Below are 19,526 nucleotides of genomic sequence, written 5' to 3'. Positions count from 1 at the left end.
TTCACCTGTTGAGAGTACAGCTCCCTTGCTTTCACTCTTACCCACCTGTGAGAGGGATGGGAGCTCTGTTTGTCTTGTTTCCTGCCAGCCGTTTCTAGCTTTCGGAATGGGAGGTGAGTGTCTACATCAGCAGGGAGAGAGACTTGATGGGCTCTGGATGGCGGGCGGGTGCGTCATCGTGTGGTGCGATGGTGGAGGTCTCGACAGGTGGCTGCTGGCGTCAGCCCATGAGGATGGCCCACCAGTGTCTCCCCTCAATTCCTTCACCAGCGACGCCTTCCACTGTTGGTATGCTTCTGGATTCTGCTTGTGAAGCCTTCTGTTTTTATCATCACATTGGGTTTGCTCTGTGTTGCTTGCGATGTGTTCTGTCTGCATGTCCACTGTTGGCTGGGCACCCCCCCCCCCCCGCCTCTGGGATATTGGTTTGGTCCTCGCTCCCCCTGCCTCTGGGACATTTGGTTTAGTCCTCGCTGGTTCGCCCTTTTTCCTTCTCCCCGCCCCCTATCCTACGTATTTCTTTTGTTCCTGACTCTTCTGCCTGAGGAGGGATGCAGGACTGAATTGTGTTGTGATTAGAAGAGATTAGTTTTGTTGAACTGCATCCCCGCTTGTGAATAAAGATTGAACTGCGTTCTCAGCTCAGCCATGAGTCCCTGGCCGGCTCTGTCTCCCGCCGGCGAAGCAAGTTCGCATTCCACGGCAGGAGTATTTGCACCATGGATATTGGCGTCATCTATAAACAGGAGCTTGCTCTCTCTGGCATGTGGTTTCGTATTTACCGGGCCCCCACTGGATCTCACTACGTAAGAGGAGACTGAGGCTCTAGAGATGAGGCCTCTTGGCCAGGAGGGCCCGACCACCTGGCCTTGTGAATGACGCTAGAAGGGTCATCTGGTGCCTACACCAGGCTCTTACTCTTTTCACTAGGAAGCTGCGGCCCTGATTCCATTAGGATTTAGAAGGTGCCTCTACATACATGAGAATGTAGACAACCGCACAGATTATTATACAAAAGAAGCAGATGCCATGGTCTTCAAGTTAATAGCTTGCCAGAGCTAAAAGGAGAACATCCATACTTCTCTCCACAGATGGCTCTTTTGCACACACACCCCACCACCATCCTCCTTCTGCCCCCCCCAGGAGGGGTTCCTGAGAGCCTAGTGGTAAGGACGGGGTACTCTCTGCAGCAATGGAAGGGCTCTCTCATCTCTGCCAAGTGTCTTGACGCTCTGCACTCCACTCTGCTCTGTAATTAGTGTCTATTTGTCTCCTTAACTTAAACTGTTTTTTAAAAATTTTTTAAAGCAATTTAGAGCCAGGGAGCCCATGTTATTTCAGTGAAGTGATAAAAAAAAATGGATATGTAATTGAAATCCCATTCTACTCCTCTGGGAACCTGGTATGTTGCTTCACGCTGTTGAATGATAAAGATTCGGAGCCCTGATCACAGGCAGATAAGTAGGCTGGTTGATTAGGATGAATCCCACAGGCAACCCCTAATCTACTAGCCTGTTTGTTAACTATCTGTCTTTTTTTTAGGCTATTTGGTTTGCATAATTTGATAATATAATAATGCACAAGCTCTTTAAAGGTGGAAATGAACCCAAATTAGGAGCAAAGCAGCCACTGCTGGCACCTGCCCCCACCCCCACCCCGCCGCATTAGACACAGCTTTGGACTGAGGGTTTATCATTTGCAGAGCACACAGTTGGGGAGGGAGCGCTATCAGGGGTCCTGTTCCTGGCTTTGAGGAGCTGGCAGTGACAAGAAGGTGAGCCCAAGGTACAGTGACTCAGTGCTGGAAGGAAGAGCAGCCTGTTGTTAAATGAACGAAACCGGGACCAGGGAGTCAGGCTGTAGCGCAGCGGGTTAAGCGCAGGTGGCGCAAAGCACAGGGACCGGCATAAGGATCCCGGTTCCAACCCCGGCTCCCCACCTGCAGGGGAGTCGCTTCACAGGCGGTGAAGCAGGTCTGCAGGTGTCTATCTTTCTCTCCTCCTCTCTGTCTTCCCCTCCTCTCTCCATTTCTCTCTGTCCTATCCAACAACGACAACAACAATAATAACTACAACAATAAAACAACAAGGGCAATGAAAGGGAATAAATAAATAAAATAAATATAAAAAAAAGAAAGAAAGAAAGAAAGAAAGAAAGAAAGAAAGAAAGAAAAGAAACCAGGACCAAAGGAGGGAATTTGGACCGTGGCTAAGTAAGAGCCACATGACTTTGCTGAAACTCACAAGCTCCCCCACATCCACCCCTGCACTGAACCCTGCAGTCTCTGCCCCCCAAGTCTGTCTCCACAGTGAGAGAGAATCCTTTCATGCAGTACTCCCCATTCAGGCCGGTTCCAGGAGTGCCCAGAACCCAGTGCCGCCCCTCCCTACCCTTGGGATGAGGCCTGGTGACAGTGACATGCTTTCTGGGGGACCTTGCTGTCCTCCAGCAAATGTGTGGGGGAGTAGCCTGGCCTGGCCGCTTCCCAACTACTTTGGGTGCTAGAGTCCGTGCTAGGTGTTTTCCTCGCTGCCCCAATGTCTCTGCTCCCACAGATGCAGAAGCAGGTTCACTAAAGGCAGAGAATTTGTGAGGACTGCCCCATTCTCCGAAGGGAGGCTGGGTCAGCATACTCTGCCATTCAAGGAAGATGGGTCCTGCACTGAACGCAGTCTGGAATGTTCCTAGACGTGACCACAGAATGTGAGTTCAGACCTACAGGAATGCAGAGGTTACAGGGGCTCCTGTTTTGAATACGGGCCCCAGGTCAGATCGATGGGGTTTATAGTTAACAGTATTTATATACTTTCCCCATATTTGGGAGCTACTCTCTGCCCTGATCTAGCTTTCTAGTCCTATTTCCAGCTCTGACACCATCTCCCTTTTAGCTCACCGGCATGTTAGCTGTTGGGCTCGGGCAACAATTAGTTAAGTCATGGGCCCTTTGGAATATACCTAAAATAGACCTACCAGCTTTTTCCAAAATGGAGACCCCATCTGCTATAGTCTTATCTTTAGGTTCATGATGATTAAACAATTTGTCCTGCTTTATATTTTAATGCTTTTTCAGCCACCAAGTTGCAAGTGCTACCATGACACCAACCTGACTTCCCTGGGCAGACGACCTCACCAATGTGCCCTGGAAACCCACCTCTCTGGAGCTCTGCTCCACTAGGGAAAGACAGAAACAGGCTGGGAGTATGGATCCACCTGCCAATTCCCATGTCCAGCAGAGAAGCAATTACAGAAGCCAGACCGTCCACCTTCTGCACCCCATAATGATCCTGGGTCCATTCTCCCAGAGGGATAATGAATAGGAAAGCTTCCAATGAAGAGGATGCAGAACTCTGGTGGTGGAAATTGTGTGGAATTGTACCCCTGTTATCCTACAGTCTTGTTGATGATTTTTAAATCAATAATTTTTTTTAAGAAAGTAAAGGCAGAGCATGACAGATACCACATGCTGCCGTGTAGATGCAGGACTGAAAATAAGTCAGCACTCTAGAAGCAGAGAGAAGGAAAGTGGCCACAGGAACTGGAGGTGGGGACAATGGAGACACAGAGGGTGGAAGCTCTCAGCTCTATTAGGCCTGCGGACCTGGAGTCTCATGTGAGGGTGAAGGGGACACTATACTGTGTAATGACAGAATCTCTCTCTCTCTCTCTCTCTCTCACTCTCTCTTACACACACACACACACACACACACACACACACACACACACGGAGAGAGCAAGGGGTAAATATGTGAGGAGGCATCTGTGCTGATTACCTGGCGGAGGAATCCCTTCACAACATACATGTACAGGAAATCACCGCAAGGTGTGCTTCCAGGTGCTTACACTTGGCTGTGTCAGCTGCATCACGATGGGGGTGGGGTGGGGTGGGGTGGGGAGAGGAACCCAAGAGCCAGAGAGGTTGTCAGGGGTCGGCGGGCCAACATTCAGACTCCAGCAGATAAGGCTTGTCCCAGGACTCTTCTCCAGGTAACTCCGTGATTCAAATAAATCTCTAGGTAACACAGAGGATTCACATTTTCAAGTTCGGGGTGCAGTGGACAACAGTGTGGGAGGTTCTCAAAGCAAGAGGAACGGATCCGCCACTTGATCCAGCAATTCCCCGTCTAGGTGACGACCCAAAGAATACAAAACCCACAGATGGGATGACAGACACAGTGTTAATTGACAGTAGCTAAGGTTTGGGAACAAACCGTGTGTCCAAAGCAGATGAGGCGATCAGGAAGCCATATTGCATATGCCTTTTGCCACACCAGGGGTGGACTGGAGGGCATCAGGATAAGCAAACCAGCCAGCAGGAGGAAGACAAAAGCCTGGGTGATGCCACTCACATGCAGGGTGTAGGAAACAACGCGAGAGTGGGCCGGGTGGTAGTGTAGCAGGTTAAGCACAGGGACCCGTATAAGGACCTCAGTTGGAGCCCCTGGCTCCCCACCTGCCAGTGTGTGTGTGTGTGTGTGTGTGTGTGTGTGTGTTTGCTTCACAAGTGGTGAAGCAGGTCTGCAGGTGTCTATCTTTCTCTCCCCCTCTGTCTTCCCTATCTCTCTCAGTTTCTCTCTGTGCTATCCAACAACATTAACAACAGTAACAAAATAAATTAAAAAATAAACAAAGGGCAACAAAAATGTGTGGGGAGGAAATGGCCTCCAGGAGCAGTGGATTCGTAGTGCAGGCACCGAGTCCTAGCAATAACCCTAGAGGCAAAAAGAAATAAAGAGAGAAAGAGAAAGAGAGAGAGAAAGAAAGAGAGAGAAAAAAGAATATGTAGGAGAGCGTCAGACGGAAACAGTTCTAAGCCCTGGCCTGCAGATCTGAGGGTCACTAAGGGGGGGGGGAGGGCTGTTAGGGGAGGATCAGGGTCCTCCCCCAGTTTCTGCTGAAGGGAAAGGGCACTTTGGTATTGGGTGTGAGGGGCTAGCACATTCTGGGGAGATGTGAAATTGTTCCCCCCAAGTGACAGTGAAGTAAAACAGTATTTCCTCAATAAAAATGGGAGGAGGAACAGTGACTACAACTTGAACCTGCCAGAGTGACATTCTGGTTCCCTTGTTCTCTACGCTCTCATGCCAATCACTAAATAAATAAAGGAGATATATGGAGACAGAGAGAGAGAGAGAGAGAGAGAGAGAGAGAGAGAGAGAGGGAGAGAGAGATGGAGAGAGGAAGGAAGCACCAGAGCTCTGCTAAGCTCTGGCTCATAGTGGTATTGGAAATTGAACTTGAGACCTTAGAGCCTCAGGCATAACAGTCTTTTGAATGGTTGTTATGTTGTCTCCTCAGCCCTGAATAAATATTTTTAAATACAAAACAAACAAACAAACAAAAAGAATCTGGGGTGGGTAGTTAGTTGGGAGGTGGCTTAGTAGATAGAGCACTGGACTTACATATATGAGGTCCTGGGTTTGATCCCAGTCACTACAGATGCCAGAGAGGTGTGGTGCTCTGGTCGGCCTCTCTCTCTCTCTCTCAACAATAAATGTCTTAAGTAAAAGAGGTCAGGGTGGTGAAAGTATTAACTGCCTTCCAGGTGAGAGCACCCACCCCTACAGGAGACCAGCCATGTGCACAGGCTACCCTCTGCCCTCCCCAGTGAGGGCACCTCAAAGCCTGAGGACGGGGCCATGTCGCCAGCCACCCACTCAGCTCCTGGCAGGGGGAGCACTCGGCACATCTCCGGTGGCAGTGCCGCCGGTGCGGCCCACCTGCTCACTCTGCCGGAACCCCCAAGTCTGCTGATCAAACCTGCCACCGTTCCCAGGGTGCAGCTTGCACAGAGCCTCTGGGGGCTAGTTTGCAACAAGTGCGGCCTACCAGCACCTGCAGTGCTCTCCCAATTACCCACCCGGGGCTCCGGATCTGCTGGGTCCCCTGCCACCCGCTTAGCTCCCCTTCCCTTCCTCTCTTCCTCCTTCCCTCCCTCTGGTGCCGCCTGCTTGAAGAATGCCAGCCACGTGTCACTGAACACAAAAGACAGGGTGGGGGAGAAGGTGGAGCAGCGCCCCCCCCCCCACACACACACCTCTGTGGAACTGCCTCATGAGCTCCCTGGGGACACAAAGCATGTGCCAGGGAAGAATTCGAGAGACTGTTTTGTCACATGCTCCCCAAAGCAAAGCATCCTCAGCCACAGGACATTAGGAAGGGTTCTGCTGAGTGGGTGGGGACCCGAGCACATCAAACCACACACAGCTCTCCCTGTCTCAGGCCCCAGGCAAAGATGCTCTCTGTATGCCCGTGTAGCAAAGCTTTACATATGACGCCCCATTTCTCAGACTTATTTTGTGTGTGGAGCTGGGGCCTCCCATATGTGCAATTTCTTCTCTCCCATGCTGTTTTTTTTTTCATTCTAAATAGATAGTTAGGCAGACAATAGGTAGATACAGAAGGAGAGAGAGAGAGACACCACAGCACAGAACTTCCCTTGCTGCAGTGCTTCTCACACTCTGAAACCTTTCTTTCCTCTAGCTCCCAGAGGCCCTTTAGACAGTTAAGACATTGAAATCCAAGAGAGAAAAGATCACGGCTGGGGAGACAGCTCAGCCTGTTAGAGCACAGGACTTGCACGCACACAAGCCCAGCGACTCCAGAGCTTCAGCTTCTGACATCACCGTATGCTGGAGCCAAGCTGTGCCCCAGTCTCATTTGTGAAGATAAATGCATTTAAAAATAAAAAGCCACTGTTGAAAATGAAAAGAGAAAAGCACTTGCCAAAACTTTGCAGCTGTTGCCAGGCTGGCCTGGATGCAGGTGGGGGCCTGGCTGGAGGTCGCATTCCACAAGGTGACCTCGCTGCCTGAGACAGTGGTGGTGACGATCCCCTTCTCCAGGCTGCCAGAAATCTCCTCTCTGTCGTGTGAAGCTTCCCTGTGCCCTGAAAGAAGAAGACAGATCTCAATGACAGGTTTCAGAATGAGTCTCTGTGACAGGTGTCTGTGGGGCATCCAGCCCTGTACATACCACTTGTGCCCAGCTGGCCCACGGGACGTCCCTCCAGGGCCTCTGCACCCAGCGGGCTCATGGGACATCCTGCCAGGGCCTCTGCACAGTGCAGGACACACAGGGTCTCAAGGAGCAGGAGGCAAGGGAAAAGCTAAGGGATGTGTCTGGGTCATTCCCAAGTAAACAGGAGGACCTGGGGCTTGAATGCAAGGAGCCCTGCTCATTCCTCAAGCAGCCTTTGAGGACAAGGCTGCCAAGGGTGCCGGGAGCCAGCGCATGGCTTCCAAGGAATAAGTGACCACTGCATCCGGCCAGGCCTCTGCCCAGATCGAGGGTCCTCAGCTGTCCGGCTCAGGGCAGGCTTCCTCACGGTGCCCTCCAGGGATGGTGGGCAGGGGCAAGTGAGCCTTCCCCCTGGTGGGGCTGCAAGTCTAATTCCTTCTCCAGGCCTTCTTAAGCCCCTGGCCTCAATTATGTTCCATGACCAGCCAGTGACTCAAATTAATTATCTTCTGAGGGGGAAAAAAAAAAAGAGAAGGGTTTCCTTTTATCTGTTTGAAAGTAGTCACCTTCTCATTTCAAGGATTGGCCTCCTCAATTCCAAGGAAGGACAAAGAATATGGCTGCCAGGAAGAGGGAGGGAAGGAAAGAGAAGGAGGAGGGACAAGCAGAGAGAGAAAGACAGACAGACAGACACACAGAGAGACACTCAGGGCAGGGTGTCTAGGAGTTAGGGGCTCTGAAAAAGGCCCCCAAGAGAAGAAAGTCAGCCATTGGTAGGGTGCGGAGAGGGGGTGCACACATTTGCTGGGGGTAGGTGGATGGTAGGGGAAGGGTGGCATCTTGAAACTGAAAGCAAAATGGCCCAGAAAAACACTCATCTCACCACTGTGTCCTGTTTATCACAATGGTTGGCACATAGTAGATGCTCAATAAAATCCAGCAGCTAAGTGAATGAATTGTTCAGCAGATGTTAAGAAAATGGAGCAGGAAAAGCCATTGAGGGAAGTGACAGCAGTGTCCTAAAGAGTCAGAAAGACCACAGTGCTCCATTATCCAGGCCTGGTGTGTGCATTGGGGGGTGGGGGTGGAGGTTCGATGCCAGCATGGAGGGGCACACTGGAACGGAAGGCCCAGCTGGTCTAGGCTCAGGGTCCTGGATCCCAGTGAGAAAATGGAAGATTTATTTGATTCACGCATCTACTGCCACCAGGGATATTGCTGGGGCTCAGTGCCAGCACTAGGAAACCACTGCTCTCAGTGGCCTCTTTTTTTTTTTTTCTTATTAGATAAGATAAAGAGAAATTGAAAGAGAATGAGGATAGAGAGAAAGAGGGAAAGATAGACACTTGTATCCCTGCTTCATGGCTCATGAAGTAGATCCCCTGCAGGTGGGGAGCAGGGACTCGAACCTGGGTCCTTATGCTTGGTAATATGTGTGCTTGACCACCTGGCCCTGGCAATTTTTTTCTACATATAGAATTCCATTTCTTTCTCTTGAGATTATCATTATTATTATTTTTTTTGGAGGAGTCAGTATTTGAGCCTAAGCCCAAACCCCGTGGTCTGTCTGTGACCAGCGCCTGCCCCACGGGCACTGCCTGGAATGGTTCCCGCATGCATCCTCCAGCCACCAACTGCCCCCTGAGTTGGAGCATGGACCTGTGTCCTCAAGGCAAATATACTGAAGAGAAAATCTCCACCATCCATCCCAAAGGCAAGTGGGTGCTACTGTGTTCATCACACACACCCCTTGATTCCTTGAGCCTCTGGGCTAAACTCCTTCATCTCAAGGGCCGGGCAAGCCAAAGGTGGGGAGAAACAAGGGAAGAAAAATAACATGTTTTCTATTTCCCTGTGACCGAGAGTTGTAGAGGAGGAAGGGAACCGCCACCACACTGAGCCCACAGACTGGCCGGGCACTGAGCTGGGAGAGACCCAGCAGCAGGGCGTGAGAAGATGGACGCTAGCAGCACAAAGGACACTGTGTCACAAGCCTCAGGGACCTGCACCCACATGGCAGGAGGCCTGCTGGTGGCAAGAAAAAGGCCGGAGTGGGGGGTAAGCTGCTTTTCCTGCCTGGGCGGAGGGGGCAGAGACCCAGAAGCCCAGCTCCTTCCTGGATCTGCCCCGGGCTGGCTAGAAGGCCTCAGCTGTCTTAACATCCAGTGCACGTCGATGGCTGCGCTGTTCAATCCATCCTCTCATGTGGCCCACATGCTGCCAGGAGACGGAGGAGACATGACCCGTGCCGTATTCTAGATGAAGGAAGCAAAGATGGGATCCCTGAAAGCAGGAGATCTGAGAATTCTCCACTCCAAATCCCATGGGACCCCAAAACGCCAGAGTCCATGAGCCCCACTGAGAAGAAAAAGCCGGCGTCTCTGGGCTACACCAGTGATGATTTCAAAGCAAAAGCCAGACTGAGGGTTTCCGTATCCCCGAGGTCTGGAGCCCAGGGGCCCGGAAGGGAATCAGCAGCCTCATTAACATAGAGGTGGGGACCCCGGGACTCTTGGGCTGCCTTCCCAGCTCCCTCCATCCTTTGCCCACTGCCCTTCTCTCCCAGGTTGTTGCCTAATTATAGAGCTGTTGATGCAAATTATTCTAATAACTGGTGCTAATTCATACACATTTACATACAATTTGCAATTCATCGGCTGTCCACATTTAGTGAAACTTCACTAATTCAGACCAAAGTGGGGAAGCCTAATCTGAAATAGTCTAAATTAGAGAATAATTCAATAGTTTATCAGGGGAGGAGGTGGCTTCAGAAATCAAGCCTGCAAAATAAAAAGGAGATATTGTTTAGAATTCTCCTTGAAAATCCTTAGAACCTACAAAGCATGGGCTTTTAAAAGCTCAAAAGCCCCCAAATTAACTCCTTCTATTTCCCCTTGAATTGGAGCTATGGAAGAAAGGACTGTAGGTAAATAAAAGCGCCCCTACTCTCCATCTCTCTCTCTCTCTGGCTATATATGATGGAACTGAGAAATTAAAGTTTAATGATGTGATATGATTTCACCTCCTAATTCAACTTGAACCAGGAATGTTTTCCTAGTACAAAATAGTCCACCCCTCGGGACATGTAAACAGGAGTTAATGCTTAACTGAGACTTGAAAGATGGGGAGGTGAACTGGACTCAACTGCATGTGGCCATGTCCTTACTAACCCTCAGTCTGAGAGGCAGCTGTGGCAAGTGGCATTGCCAGGCCGATGCTGAGCAGCAGGACTGAAGAGAGTGACAGACAGAGAGAAACTGAGAGGAGGGGGAGATAGAGAGGGAGAGCGACAGAGACACTTGCAGCCCTACTTCACCACTCGTGAAGCTTTCTCACTCTGCAGGTGGGGACCAGGGGGCTTGAACCTGGGTCCTTGCTCACTGTAATGTGAGTGCTTAACCAGGTGCACTACCACCTGGCTCTCGTGAGAGTCACAGTGTTTACAAACAACCAAGACATCCATGTTGATGCATGCACTGCCTTTCACTGAGCATTCCATAAGACCTTGGGTAGGAGTCCTTGCTTGTTAGGGGAGCACTTTTCAGAGAGGAAAGCAAGCATGGGTAGGACAGGGGATATGAAGAAGAAAAGTTTTAGCTGGGAGGCAGATGCAGGCTGATCCTCCCACAGCTCTAGGCTACAGCATCCAGCATGTTCTAGCTCTGGGCCCACCTCAAAGGTATGCGAAGCACAAGAACCCAGAGTTTGAGCCCTCTCCCCACCTGCAGGGAGTCTGCTTCACAAGTGGTAAAGCAGGTCTGCAGGTATCTCTCTATCCTCTCTCAACTTCCCTCTGTCCTAGCTAACAACAACAACAAAAATTAGAAAAAAAAAAGTCCAACAGGAGCAGTAGATTCATAGTGCTGGCACCAAGCCCCAGTGATAACCCTGGAGACAATAAAATAAATGATAGAGGGGGTCGGGTGGTAGCACAGCGGGTTAAATGCAAGTGGTGCCAAGTGCAAGGACCAGCGTAAGGATCCCGGTTTGAGCCCCCGGCTCGCTCCCCATCTGCAGGAGAGTCGCTTCACAGGCAGTGAAGCAGGTCTGCAGGTGTCTATTTTTCTCTTCCCTTCTGTCTTCCCCTCCTCTCTCCATTTCTCTCTGTCCTATCCAACAATGACCACATCAATAATAACAACAATAAAAACAAGGGCAACAAAAAGGGAATAAATAAATAAATATTAAAAAATAAATAAAAGATAGATAGATAGATAGATAGATAGATAGATAATTCATTGGCTTTCATGGGAAGGAGGGAGGGAGATGGATAGACCAGAACACTGTTCAGCACTGTCACATGGCAGTACCAAGGGTTGAACCTGGGACCTCTGGGGCCTCGGGCATAGGAGTTCATGGACTTCCACTGTGCTATCTCCCTGGTCCCCTCACCCACTTTGTTCCCCGGTGCCAGTCAGCCATGCACTGAGATCAGCTCCCAGGGAAAGGCAGCTGTCATCTTCCAAGCCAGGTGGCCAAACCCCAGCAGGTGGGGATTATCTAGGTTGGTCAGAACAGTCAGTGCGATACTCCTCTACCACCTTGACACAGCTCTGACCCACTTGCTTCTCCCATCATGTTTACTTCATCCTGGAACTGTCCCCAGGACTCTGACAGGTCCATCTCCTGACCCACGTGCAGAAAGAGAAGAATAGCATGAATCACAGTGCTATAATTGCTCCCAGGGCTGTGACTGCTACCTTGCCTTGTGCTTCTACCAGCTGGCCCGGCTCTTCTCACGTTCAGCTAGTAGTTCCCTTGGCCAGACTAACTTGCCTGCTGGGTTGACCTAGCTTGTACTGTCCAAGCCGGGGACCTCCCAATGTCACCTAATCAGCAGGCTGTGGCAGAACCCTCAGGGATACAGAGCCATAATTTATAGAGAGGGACTTTGCATAGGCCATGCATCTCCAGCAACTTCAGTGCTATGCCAGAACCCCGTCTCTGGGTTTTATCACCTAGCCTAGAAAGCATGGATCTTATCATGTCACCCAGAGTAGCAGACACTGCTCATCAGGTCCAGTGGCCATCTAGACAGCGGACAATCCCGAGTCTTTGAAGACACTCCAGATTGTCTAGGCCATGTTGGGTTAGATTGTGAGTAGATGATTATTGGGCTGTTGAAAACATCATGACGTCGTTTCTTTTCTTTGGTTTTTCTATGCAGAAAAGCATCCTTCCAGGCTGACAACCTTCCAGGCTGCTTTTGGTCCTCCTTGCTGGCAGCTACCCTTACCTAAGACCACCAAGGCAGTGTGGCTGCTGCTGGGACAATTACTTGGGCAAACTTACTGTGAGGAGTCCACTGTCACCTGCCACAAGTGAATCAGAAAGTGAATCACAAGTGAACCACCACCTCAGGGTCCTTTATCTCACTGAATGGTATAAGCTTGGTGCTCTTCCTTGGAGGGAGATCCTGTTCTGGACTTCTCACCCAGTAGGGGGAGGCAATATTGGGGGTTGGGAGCTACCACCCTGTCCTTTATAGTCAATCACACTCTATAGGTCAAAGAACCAAGTGAAGGTCATGTTTTATTTCAAGAATCAAGGAAAGGACAACCAACTAGGTATTTTCAGACACTCTTGGGCCAGCATTCCACATTTGTTGCCTGGAGCCTTTTGTCTCTCGAGCAAGGCTACAGAGGAAGATCAAAGAGAGCCCTCTCGCTCTAGGAGGCTCCCCAAGGGTCAAGATCAAGAGGGCAGGAACAGGACACACCTAGCAAGGGGGTGGGGAGGGTCTCACAAAGGTCATGCATAACTTGGGGGTAGAAGAAAAAGCTTGAGGTGATACTGGGGGGGGGGGGACTGCTCATTCTCTACTCTGCACTCCTGAACTGAGCTTTCTTAGCAAGGTAGGTCCAAGCCTTGCAGTGAAGCACCCCAACACCCTCTTGCCCCCCTTGCCACTCCCGCTACTTGAAGTGAGCCAGGAAGGGCAGCAGGTTATGGCCATTGTGGGGCTACGCAGTCTCTGGATCTCACTGAGCGCCTCCTGCCTAGTTCATTCACTGAGCAAACTCTGTGGAAGCCAAGAGTGCACTTCCATGATGGCTTGCACACTGTCTGCAAAGAGCAGCTCTGTTCAAGTAGGTGAGCAGATACCCAGGTTCACCTAGAACAGTCCTAGTTTCTATGGATTGCTTAACTATAGTTATTACTACCATCCCCTGAGCTCTCAAAGGTGCCCCAGCATAAATGACATCTTTTTCTCCCTCTCTCTCTCTCTCTCTCTCTCTCTCTTTCTCTCTAGGTGTTTTCTTTCTTTGCTAGGACAGAGAGAAATTGAGGGGAGGGGAGATAGAAAGAGAAAGAAGGGAGACCTGCAGCACAGTGGCACCACTCATGAAACTTCCCCTTGCGGGTGGAGACTGGGGGCTAGAACCTGGGTCCTTGTGCATGGTAACTGAAGTGCTCAACCAGGTGTGCCATCATCCAGCCCCCTAGAGCTGTTTTTCTTAAAAATTAAAGGCAGCTTTCTTTCTCATTGAGTCCTGCTGCAACTTCAAAATCCTTCTCAACTCAGTCACCAGCCAGTTAGCTGGTTGGTGCTGAAGGCTGAACCTAGGGTCTCACATCTGTGCATTTCCACTGAGTCGCTTCTCACCCCAGTGGGCCCATCTTTTTTTTTCAGCATGAAAGAAAGACAGAGAGAGGGAGTCGGGCGGTAGCACAGCGGGTTAAGTGCATGTGGCGCAAAGTGCAAAGACCAGCGTAGAGATCCTGGTTCAAGTCCCCCCGGCTCCCCACCTGCAGGGGAGTCGCTCCATGGGCGGTGAAGCAGGTCTGCAGGTGTCTATCTTTCTCTCCCCCTCTCTATCTTCCCATCCTCTCTCCATTTCTCTCTGTCCTATCCAAGGACAGCAGCAGCAACAACAATAATAATAACCACAACAATGATAAAAACAACAAGGGCAACAAAAGGGGAAAATGGTCTCCAGAAGCAGTGGATTCACGGTGCAAGCACCGAGCCCTGGCAATAACCCTGGAGGCAAAAAGAGAGAGAGACAGAGAGAGAGAGAGAGAGAGAGAGAGAGAGAGAGAGAGAGAAGAGCAACACTCCACTCTATCCATGTAATTCTTCTTCTCCTTCTCCTTCTCCTTCTCCTTCTCCTTCTCCTTCTCCTTCTCCTTCTCCTTCTCCTTCTTTTTTGAAACCTGCAGACCTATTTCACCATTCCTGTAGGCAGGGAGCCGGAGGTTAAACGGGGATCCTTGTGCATCCATGGGGTTTTTACTGCTCCCATGTGGTGTCAGGGATCAAACATAGAGCCTCACTCAGATGAGGCTCTACCACTGGGCATTCTTCCTGGCCTCATTCCTTTGGCAATGGTGTTGCTGGTCTGGCTTATAGACTCCCAAGGTCCACCTTCACCTCCTTTCTAAGCCACACCCATACCTGTTAGCACTCCCATTTCCTATGCAGCAATTTCCTTCCCCAAGGTGTGCCTGGGGAACATGTGTTCTGGTGTGGCGCAGCAGTGTCTGTGTTCCCCTAGGTACTTCCTGTCATTTCTGACCTCAACAGTGTTACCTACCCGGGGGGTTGGTATGAGCTTCCAGTGAAGGTGTTCCTGGAAAGTGCTACACAAGTGGTGGTGTTTTCTGAGTATTCAGGGGATGGAGAGAGCAGACTCTGTGAATACTCAGGGGTCCTCACACCTGCTCTTGTATAGACCACCTCCAGAAGGAAGCAGCAGATGCCTTCAGTCCTCCCAGAACTTAAACTTCTTCCCAAACTCTCCTCCTTGGAGACAAACAACAAACCTCTCCATCACCCTCCCTCAGATCAACTCCATCAAGAAACCAGGCCTCTCTTTGTACCACAGCAAACATGCGGCTCTGATTGAGACTCCCCTAGGATCCTCTGTAGTCACACACACACACACACACACACACACACACACACACACACACACACACACAGTTTTGAAGCTGCCAGTATGTTTAATGCACAAGGGTCCCATCTATGCTCAAGGATGTTATTTTAAGTCCCCCAGAAGACGGGCACAAAGTTTGGAGTATAAAAAGAAACAGATTCCTAAAAGACATGAGAAATGAGAAAACATCATAGTCTCCCCCCTGGTTGTTGCCCACTCTGGGGAGAGAGAAGAGGAGATGCCCACTGAGGGGGGGAGAGCCTGACTTCTATCCCAGCTGGTGGTGAACCAGAGGTTTGACAGGAGCTGCTGTCACCCCCTGACTTGTAAGGGGTACAAGGTGGAGCACGCAAAAGGGTGGGCTGCTGAGGGCAGTGGTGGGGAAGCAAGCCTAGTGGCTGGGAGGCACAGAGGTGCTTTGTGGGAGTGACTTCCAAAATAGCACAGCCTGGAGGTGGTGCCACCTGGCCCTGTCATAAAAGCCCAAGATGGTCAGAGCTCATCACCCGCACAGCATCTGTCAGGGAGAAGATAAAACATCTTCTCTCCCCTTTTAAAATGAGCGACACTGGAGCTAGAGGAGACAGCTTATCAGGTTAGAGCAAAGAAGATACATGACTAGGATCCCAGAGACTGCAAGGTCCAGTCCCCAGCAGCACCAATGACAGAACTGAGCAGTGATATCCTTCCTCTCTCTCTTTCTCCTCTCTCTCTCTCTCTCTCTCTCTCTCTCTCTCTCTGTCTCTCCCTCTCCCTCTCCCTCCCACATCAAGTGAGCTACATTGTTCCAGAAATAAACCATCAACTCAGCTGCAGGTGCAAAGGGAGTCTAGACTTCAGAGTAGAAGAAATAGTTTCCTGGGAGTTTTGGATGGAAGACATAGAGAGAGGTGATGCCTGAAACTATGGTCTCCTCACGGACTCCAGGACCTGACTCAGCACCTGGGTAGGGTAGAAGCTTAACTTTGCCAAACTCACTTTATCCATATGCATGTGGGAAAAGCAACTCAGGAAATGCCTGGGCCAGGACAGAGGCTGCATTTGGAGGTCAAGGTCAGCTCAAGGTGCCTATTATTCTGAAGCAGCAAGGTCAGTGGGTGAGGCTCGGTGCATGAGCCCAGGGGTAGATGGGAAGTTTACTTATCTGGCCCTGGGAATTTTGAATCTCATCGTGATCCTCACCTTTGCAATGTCAGCTGTGTAACTGTTTACCCACCTTGGGATGATCAGGTGCTGGGAGGGTGGCTTACATTAAGGAGGGAAGGCACAGGGCAGGGTCCACACCAGGTCAGTCTCATACCCTTGGCCACTCATCAGAATTCATTGTGATATATTTTTTAAAATATTTATTTATTTATTCCCTTTTGTTGCCCTTGTTGTTTTATTGTTGTTGTTATTTATGTTGCTGTTGTTGGATAGGACAGAGGAAGGGAAGACAGAAAGGAGGAGAAAAAGAAAGACATCTGCAGACCTGCTTCACCACCTGTGAAGCGACCCCCCTGCAGATGGGGAGCTGGGGGCTTGAACAGAGATCCTTACACGGGTCCTTGTACTTTGCATCACGTGCACTTAACCCACTGCACTACCACCCAATTCCCTTCATTGTGATTTTTAAGAACATCTGGATGCCTGGGGAGCCATTCCCAGATGTTTTGGGAGTGAATGTTTTCTTAACTCTCTGGGAGATCTAATGTGAAGGCAAGGTCCTGCTCCACTGTGCCAGGTCTTCAGCAATTGTCAGCTGAAAGAACCAATGAATGAACCCAACAGATTCCACCTCACACTTGTGAAAATGGGCTATATTAATAAAAGAGAGAGAGAGAAATAAGTGTTGGAGAGAACATGGACAGAAAGGAACATGACTACACTGCTGATGGGAATGTAAACCGGTACAACCACTATGGAAAACAATGTGGAGAATCCTTAAATACAAATGGAAATGCCATATGGCCCAGCAATTCTCTTATTAAGCATATACCCAAAGGATGTAACAACACTGATTCGAAGGGATATATGCACCCCATGTTTATTGTGGCTTTATCCACAATGGCAAAAACTTGGAAACAACCAAACTAACTGCCCTTCCACAGATGACTGGATTAAAAAAAATTATGGGACATATACTCAACAGAGTATAATACAGCAATAAAAGGGATGATATTGTGTCCTTTAGGATAAAGTGGATGGACTGGAGAAGATTATGCTCAGTGAAGCAAATCAGGAGGTGAGGACCACAACACAACAACAGAATGATTTCCCTCACATGTGGAACAAACAATTGAACATACAAATGTAAAAAAAAAAAAAAAAAGTCAACCAATTTTCAAGACTGTGGGTGAACTATAGTGGTTATCTATGGGTGTGGATGGGGACACAGACCTTTGGTGACAAGAGTAGTGGAATAAATAAATAGATAAATAAATAAAACCCAAGAGATGGAGGAGCATGCCAGCCCTCAGTCACAGTGGCAGCATTCTAGCAGGACTGTAGGCACAGGCTGGTAAGTGAGTCATCTCAGGAGGCCAATTTACCCACCAGAAGGCTCTTCGGTGAACTCAGCATTACCAAAGGGAGATCAGCTGTTGCTGAAAGAGTCTGTCCAACACACTGGTGCATTACATGCTCCTTTCTGTCAGATTCTGCGTAGAACACTACAGTGCACATCTTTTTCATTTCATTCTCAATGCAAGGAAGGGTCATAGGCAGGAGATGTGTTTTCACCAAAGTTTTACCAATGAGTAGAACGACACCCTCTCCCCAGGGTGATGTGGTTCCTTGGTGTGGAGCCCAGGGCTCTTTACACTAGACTGGGTTCACCTGGGACTCAAACCTCTGCTTTGCAGGATGCATACTCCCCTGCCCCTTATCACACACCATCACACAAACATTCATGTGGGCAATAGAACCAGACATCCAATTAAGCCCATATCAAACTCAAGAGGGTCCAATTTCCTCCACTGTGACCTGGTAGCAATGATAAGGAAATGTAGGGCCTCAAGGAGGGTTGAATTACAAAGTTAATAAACATTTCCTCTATTGCCTGGAGCCAGATTTCTGTTGAGTTCCAATGACTTCTTGAACCAGCGCGTTGAGTGGTTGTAAATGTCTTTGAGAGCCTCCTGGGAGATGCTCCATGTAGACAGAGACGGAGCACAAGCATGGCCACTTGGAGGGGCACTGGAGTGCCGCTCTCTCTGTACGCACACTCTCCTCACAATGCTGTAATGTCTATGTAAATTGGATCTTTAATATCCCTTAGATAAATGGCTTCAGAAAGAACATGGATACAATAGTCTGCCTCTGAGTTAACATGATAGGCTCTGCCTCCCAAATTGGCTCAGAGAAATTAGCAGGAAGGGAGGAAGAAGGATCAGACGAAATAATAAACCTGCTTACCTGCTCATTAATTTAATCTCCCCCCAACCCCACCCTCTCCTTCCTCCCCCTTATGGTGTCACTATCCATAAAATAACTAGATAACTTCCAAGGCCTAGATGAAAGGGAAAATGGATCTGGAAGCTCTAAGATTAAAGGAGAATTTTTAGGATTAGTCTTTGATTTTTCTCCTTCTCTCCTTCTCTTATTTTGTTCTTTTTATCTCAGAGGTGACTGGGGGGGGGGCTCTCCCCACTCTGTTCCCTCTCTGCAAAGCTAGTCAACCCAAAGTCTCCCTCCGGCAGAACACACAGACAGCTGGGGACCTGGGAGAGAAGCTGCAATTAGAGAAGTTGCCCCAGAGTTGCTCACCGCGGTGCATCTGTGTTTGGGTGCTAAGAGTGTAGAAAACTGTTCTTTTCTCACAGGTTGTGTTGGACATTGGCAGATTCTTAGGCACCTTTTTCGGCACCACCCTTTCTGGGTAACTGTGGCTGTTCCAGGGTCTGCAAGGAAGCATGAAAGAACCCAACCCACGTGGCCTGCAAGGATGTCAGAATATCTGCTGAGTCATGGGAGCAAGACGGCGGGTATCTCCAGCACGGCTCAATGAAGGTCATTTCAAACAAGTCTACATAAGTCACAAAGAACCCTCCGGAGCCAGCCCTTCCTTCTAGTGTCACTAGCAGATGAGAACACCTGCTGCTTTGATACGTCCTAATACAAGTCTGAGAGCTTATTTGCAGACCTTCCCATTATTATTATTATATTTATTTATTTATTTATTTATTTATTTATTTATTGGATAGAGACAAACAGAAATCAAGAGGGAAGGGGAAGATAGAGAAATAGAGAGATACCTGTAGCACTGCTTCAGCACTCATGAAAGCTTTTCCCCTGCAGGTGGGGGCTGGGGGGCTCGAACCCTGGTCCTTTCACATTGTAGCATGTGTGCTCAACCAGGAGCACCATCACCTGACCCCTACTTTCCTGTTCTTCTTAGGAGCTCCTTGCCTGCCAGGGAGGGCATTTACTGTTTGGATGAGGGTATCTCTTGCATCCTGCTCTCACAGACTCTTAGGAGAACAGGAAAAATACAGACATACTGTAGCCATACATTGCAATTTAAGGCAAAAAGGGAAGGATACCATTGGCAGCAGACTCTATTGAGGGGACGTCCAATGTGATAAAGAAATACATAACCAGGGAAGCTCAACAGGAGGTCATTAGAAAGGCTCCCTCGGTGCTACTGAAGGTCTTTCATGCAAGGTCACCCACAAGGTTATCCCTCTCTGCTCAGCCTCTTCCAAAACA

The 19,526-nt window shown here is 49.4% G+C and overlaps 1 long non-coding RNA gene across 1 annotated transcript in view; it reads right to left on the bottom strand.

Moving 5' to 3' along the window:
* Positions 1-6,729: 6,729 nt before the first annotated feature.
* LOC132534999 (uncharacterized) overlaps positions 6,730-19,526 on the bottom strand; it is a 380,416-nt gene continuing 367,619 nt past the window's right edge. The window contains exon 3 of the long non-coding RNA XR_009546770.1: positions 6,730-6,886. This is a non-coding gene — a long non-coding RNA (uncharacterized LOC132534999). The remainder of the gene's footprint in view (positions 6,887-19,526) is intronic.

The sequence above is a fragment of the Erinaceus europaeus genome, chromosome 20, assembly GCF_950295315.1.
Source record: "Erinaceus europaeus chromosome 20, mEriEur2.1, whole genome shotgun sequence".
Lineage (NCBI taxonomy): Eukaryota > Metazoa > Chordata > Mammalia > Eulipotyphla > Erinaceidae > Erinaceus > Erinaceus europaeus.
Note: the sequence above shows the minus strand (reverse complement) of the source record. Positions and strands in the feature narration are given on the sequence as shown.